Genomic DNA, 6,959 nt, shown 5'->3' with positions numbered 1-6,959 from the left:
CCGGGATCTGCCCTCACGTGCGCGGTGACTTACGTCACCCGCGCGCTGGTGAGCTCGAGCTTTATCGGTTTAACGGCTGGGCTACTAATCACGTGACTAGACCCTCCCCCACCGCTGTCAACAGAGGATTCAGGAGCTGCTCTATTCCCATTGGTGCGAAACGGTGTCAATCACTGGTTACAACCAATAGCGGAGGCGGACCAGCCGAGAGGGCGTTACCCCGCCCCTGCCGTCGATCTCTCCGTCAAAGCGGAACAAATCCCAAAGTAAATGTCCGCTTTCTGATTTATTTCCATTTCCCTCCGAGGGAACAAAATCTTTTGCATCAGCTGTTGAGAAAATCACCTTTGTTCTGCCCCCATGTGAGATGAGGAGAGGTGAGGTACACCCCAGGTGCGGGACACGGGAAACTGGGTGAGAGTCGGGAAGGGGAATGAGGTGAAATGGCCATCGCAGAGTAATCTTGTGTCCGTCCCGCACAACAACAGGTGGACCCACTTTAGACACTGTCGGGGGGATCACTGACAGAGGAAAGTCAAAGGGGTGAGAGGGGACTAATATCCCAGTGGTGAGGCTCGCTAGTGCTAGTGTGGGGAGAGGGTGATGTGGTTCAAATAAGTTGTAGGGGGAATGGGAGCCAGAATGACAGAACAGATAGTGGGGAGGGTGAACTGACTTTATTACATACATCCTTCATATACATGAGGAGTAGAAATATTTACATTATGTCTCCGTCTGAATGTGCAATGTGTAATTTATAGTCATTTATAATAAATAGTTTGTACACAGGACAGTCAATATAACATAGAAATGCAATTGTATCAGCATGAATTAATCGGTCTGATGGCCTGGTGGAAGATGATGTCCCGGAGCCTGTTGGTCCTTTTGCTGTTGTACCGTTTCCTGGATGGGAGCAGCAGGAACAGTTTGTGTTTGTGGTGACTCGGGTCCCCAATATCCTTTGGGGCCTTTTTACACACCTGTCTCTGTAAATGTCCTGAATAGTGGGAAGTTCACATCTACAGATGCGCTGGGCTGTCCGCACCACTCTCTGCAGGTTCCTGCGATTAAGGGAAGTACAGTTCCCATACCAGGCAGTGATGCAGCCAGTCAGGATGCTCTCAGTTGTGTCCCTGTAGAAAGTTCTTAGGATTTGTGGCCCCATCCCCAATTTCTTCAACCGTCTGAGGTGAAAGAGCTGCTGTTGTGCTTTTTTCACAACACAGCCGGTATGTACAGACCATGTGAGATCCTCGGTGATGTTTATGCCGAGGAACTTAAAGCTGTTCACCCTCTCAACCCCAGATCCATTGATGTCAATAGGGGTTAGCCTGTCTCCATTCCTCCTGTCGTCCACAATCAGCTCCTTTGTTTTTGTGACAATGAGGGAGAGGTTGTTTTCTTGACACCAGTCGGATGTTGTTCAGACCTCAGATAGAGTCAGCAATCAAATGGTTGAGCATGGGGCGATGAATGTGCATCGTAGGAAAGCCAGATGAGCTCAGGACAGGGAATTATAACCATATAACCATGTAGCAATTACAGCATGGAAACAGGCCGTCTCGGCTCTTCTAGTCCGTGCCGAACTCTTACTCTTACCTAGTCCCACCAACCTACACTCAGCCCATAACCCTCCATTCCTTTCCTCTCCATATATCTATCCAATTTAACTTTAAACAACAACATCGAACCTGCCTCAACCACTTCTGCTGGAAGCTCGTTCCACACAGCTACCACTCTCTGAGTAAAGAAGTTCCCCCTCGTGTTACCCCTGAACTTTTGCTCTTTAACTCTCAACTCATGTCCTCTTGTTTGAATCTCCCCCACTCTCAATGGAAAAAGCCTATCCACGTCAACTCTATCTATCCCCCTCATAATTTTAAACACCTCTATCAAGTCCCCCCTCAACCTTCTACGCTCCAAAGAGTAAAGACCCAACTTTTTCAACCTTTCTCTGTAACTTAGGAGATGAAACCCAGGCAACATTTTAGTAAACCTTTTAGAATGCACGATTTCTCTCCCTCTTTCACCAAATTTCAATCCCTCATTATGATATTGTAGCCATTATTGGGACTTGGTTGCACCCAACAGTCTGAGGGATTTAGAGGATAAATTTGTTGAGAGATTGCAGACCATGCCAAGAAAGAAAGGTTGATTCAGTAAGTGATTTTAACTTTCCATATATTGACAGGGACTCCCATACTGTAAAAGGACTAGATGGGGTAGAGTTTGTCAATGTGCCCCTGATCAGTAGGTCGAATTCCTGACGTAGAAGTGTGCAATGAGCTGATGATCCAGGGCTGGTGACAGAAATTAGTGATCATAATGCTATGAGATTCAAAGTAAATATGGGAAAAGATAGGTCTGGACCACGGGTTGAGATTCTAAATTGGAGAAAAGTCAATTTTGAACGTATCAGAAATGAGCTGACAAGTGTGGTTTGGGACAGACGTTTTCTGGCAAAGGAGTACTTGGTAAGTGGGAGGCCTTCAGAAGTTAAATTTTGAGGGTGTCTAGCTTGTATGTGCCTGTCAAAATAAAAGTTGAAAGGTAACTGGTGCAGGGAACCTTGCTGTTCCAGAGATATTGAGGCCGCGGATATTTTGTTCCTCCAAATGCCTCAGACTGTTTGGTGCTACCAAGACCCGTTAATGACTACAGTATCATAATTCCACGCACTGAGCTCATCGGACTGTTTTTTAGTCGTCTTCTGTTGGTTTCTAATAGCTTCCCAATAGTGTTTGCTCTTTTGTTTGCCCTCTCTTTGGCTTTTATGTTGGCCTTGGCTTCTCATTTCAGCCACAGTTGTGTCCTCCTGCCTTTCCAATGTTTCCATTTCTTTGGGATGTATCGATCACTCAGCTCCCCAATTGCTCCCAGAAACTCCAGCCATTGCTGCTCCGTTGTCACTCCTACCTTTTCCCTTCCAAACAAGTTTGGCCATCTTCTCTGTCATAGAAACATGGAGAAGTTCATTATGGAAACAGGCTAATTGGCCCTTCCAGTCAATGCCAAAAAGCATTTAACCTGTCTAATGCAACTATCTGCACTGGGACCATCGCCCTCCATACCCCTACCATCCAGGCTCCCATACAAACTTCTTTTAAATGGTGAAACCCAGCTCATATTCACCAGTTGTGCTGACATCTCATTCCACACTCTCACGACCATTTCAGTAAAGAATTTTTCCAAATGTTCCCGTTAAATTTTCACCTTCCCCACTTACCTATGACATCAGGTTGTCATCCCAACCAACCTCGGTGGAAAAAGCTGCTAGCATTTACCCTATCTATACCCTCATAATTTTGTATACTTCTAACAAATCCTCAAAGCAATGTGTAATTTTCTTGTTTATATTAGGAACCTTTTTTAGGTGTATAAGATGATGAGGGGCATTGAGCCAGAGGTTTTTCCCCAGGGTTGACATGGCTAACACGAGGGACATAGTTTTAAGGTGCTTGGAAATAGATACCGAGGGGATGTCAGTGGTAAGTTATTTTTACACATGTAATGCACTGCCAGCACCGGTTGTCAAGGCAGATACAATAGGGTCTTTTAACAGCCTCTTAGATAGGTACATGGAGCTTAGAAAAATAGTGGTCTATGCTCTAGGGAAGTTCTAGGCAGTTTCTAGAGTAAGTTACATGCTTGGCACAACATTGTCAGCTGAATGGCCAGGAATATGCTGTAGATTTCTGTGTTCTGTGTTCTATGTTGAACAGCAAAAAAACTCTTCTTTAATCTGTACAGGGTCCACGATTTTAATGCCACTTTTCCATACTCCCATACAATCTTTGTCCATATCCTGAGTAAATAGAGATGATAAAAATACTTAAGATCTCCCCCATCCACATATGGATTGCCATTCCGGTCTTCCAGAGGAAAAACATTGTGCCTTGCAATCCTTTTGCTCTGAATCTATCTCTAGAAACCCTAAGGATTATCCTTCATCTTTTCTGCGAGTGCAGCCTCGTGCCTTCTTTTAGCCATCCTGATTTATTTCTTATGTGTTCTCTTGTACTTCTTATACTCCATAACAACCTGCCTGCCTATCCCTGTTATGCAACTCCCTTTTGTGCTTCACCAGGGTCTCGATATCTCTTGAAAACCAAGGTTCTCTACAGTTTTTATCTTTACCTTTTATTCTGACAAGCAGATACCCACTTTGTATTTTGAAAAATGTGCTTTGAAGGCCTCCCATTTACCAAACACACTTTTTCCATAAAGCAGCCTGTCCCAGTCCACAGTTGCCAGATCCTAGTATCTTAATTCCAGGTGTTGATCCATGCCCTGAACACATCCGCCTTTCCTACGCTGCTCCTTGTATTGAAATATACAGGGCTCAGCATATTCACTGCACCATGCTCAACTCTTTCATTCCTGAATTTGTCTGAGGACGGAACAACATCTGTCTCCACAACCCCTCCACTATCTGTTCTGTTATTCAGGCTCCCATTCCCCCTGCAACTTTAGTTTAACACCCCCCCACCCCCACCTTCCACCATGCAGCTCCATCACCCCTTTGGCTTTCCTCCCCCAGATCAATAAAAAAGAGGTGCATACAGGCAGATAGGAACAAATGGGGTACTTATGAGATACAGGAAATTCAAGTGAACACTTATGAAAGAAATAAAAGAAGACATGAGGTTGCCTCAGCAGACAAGGTGAAGGAGAATGCTCATGGATTCTGCAGGTATGTTGAGTGTGAAAAGATTGCAAGGGAAAAATTAATACTCTGCAAGATCAGAATGGTAATCCATATGAGGAGACAAAATAGATGTGGGAGATTTTTTGCTCAGGAGATGGGCACAGAGTCTATAGAAGTGAGGCAAAGCAGCATCAACTTCATGGACCCTGTACAGATTACAGAGATGGAGGTGTTTACTGTCTGAAGGCAAATTAGCGTGGATCAATCCCCAGGGTCTGACAAGTTGTTCCCTAGGACCCTGCGGCCGACAACTGCAGAAATTGTCGGGGCACAAGGATAGATATTTAAATCATCCTGAGTGACAGGTGAGATATTGGAGGATTGGAGAACAGCCAATGTTGTTCCAGTGTTCAAGGAAGGCTCTAAAAATAAAATAGGAAATTATACATTGTGAGCCTGACATCGGTAGTGGGAAAGTTATTGGAATGTGTGTGCCAGTAGAAAGTTCTTTGGATTTGGGGCCCCATCCCAAGCTTCTGGTGAAAGAGGTACTGGTGTGCTCTTTTCACAACACAGCCGGTATGTACAGAGCATGTGAGATCCTCGGTGATGTTTATGCCGAGGAACTTAAAGCTGTTCACCCTCTCAACCCCAGATCCATTGATGTCAATAGGGCTTAGCCTGTCTCCATTCCTCCTGCCGTCCACAATCGGCTCCTTTGTTTTTGTGACAATGAGGGAGAGTTTGTTTTTTTGACACCAGTCACATGTTCAGACCTCAGATACAGCCAGCAATCAAATGGTTGAGCATGGGGCGATGAATGTGCTGAGCTGTGTATATCACAATGCAAGAAGCATAGTAGGAAAGCCAGATGAGCTCAGGACAGGGAATTAAGATATTGTAGCCATTATTGGGACTTGGTTGCACCCAACAGTCTGAGGGGTTTTGAGGAACAAATTTGTAGAGAGATTGCAGACCATGCCAAGAAACAAAGGTTGATTCAGTAAGTGATTTTAACTTTCCATATATTGACTGGGACTCCCATACTGTAAAAGGACGAGCTGGGGTAGAGTTTGTCAAATGTGCCCTTAATCAGTACGTAGAATTCCTGACGTAGAAGTGTGCAATGAGCTGATGATCCAGGGCTGGTGACAGAAATTAGTGATCATAGTGCTATGAAATTCAAAGTAAATATGGAAAAAGAGTGGTCTGGACCATGGGTTGAGATTCTAAATTGGAGAAAGGTCAATTTTAATGGTTTCAGAAAGGATCTGACAAGTGTGGTTTGGGACAGGCATTTTCTGGCAAAGGAGTACTTGGTAAGTGGGAGGCCTTCAGAAGTGAAATTTTGATGGTGCAGAGATTGTACGTGCCTGCAAAATAAAAGTTGAAAGGTAACTGGTGCAGGGAACCTTGGTTTTCAAGAGATACTGAGGCCCCAGATATTTTGTTCCTCTAAATGTCTCAGACTGTTGGGTGCAACCAAGACTGTTAAATGACCACAATATCATAATTCCACCCCCGAGGACATCCAACTTTTTTTTAGTCGTTTTCTGTTGGTTTCTAAAAGCTTCCCAATATTTTTTTGCTCTTTTGTTTGCCCTCTCCTTGGCTTTTATCTTGGCTTTGGCTTCTCATTTCATCCACAGTTGTGTTCTCCTGTCTTTCCAATGTTTCCACTTCTTTGGGATGTATCTATCACTCAGCTCCCGAATTGCTCCCAGAAACTCCAGCCATTGCTGCTCCGTTGTCACTCCCAACTTTTCCCTTCCAAACAAGTTTGGCCATCCTATCTGTGATAGAAACATTGAGAAGTTCAGTATGAAAACAGGATATTTGGCCCATCTAGTCAACACTGAAAGAAACATTTAATCTGTCTAATGAAACTACCAGTAACGGGACCATTGCCCTCCATACCCCTACCATCCAGGCTCCCATCCAAACTTCTTTTAAATGGTGAAACTGAGCTCATATTCACCACTTGTGCATTCCATACTCTCATGACCATTTCAGTAAAGAACTTTTCCAAATGTTTCCAATAAATTTTTTCCTTCCCCACTTACCCATGTCCTCTGGTTGTTATCCCACCCAACCTCAGTGGAAAAAGCTGCTCGCATTTACTTTATCTATACCCTCAAAATTTTGTATACTTCTACCAAATCCTCAAAGCAATGTATAATTTCTTGTTTATGTTTGGAGACTTTTTTGGTGTATAAGATGATGAGGACATTGATCGTGTGGATAGCCAGAGGTTTATTCCCAGGGCTGAAATGGCTAACACGAGGGGGCATAGTTTTAAGGTGTTTGTTAA

Source organism: Mobula birostris, chromosome 13 (assembly GCF_030028105.1).
Source record: "Mobula birostris isolate sMobBir1 chromosome 13, sMobBir1.hap1, whole genome shotgun sequence".
NCBI classification, from domain to species: Eukaryota; Metazoa; Chordata; class Chondrichthyes; order Myliobatiformes; family Myliobatidae; genus Mobula; species Mobula birostris.
Note: the sequence above shows the minus strand (reverse complement) of the source record.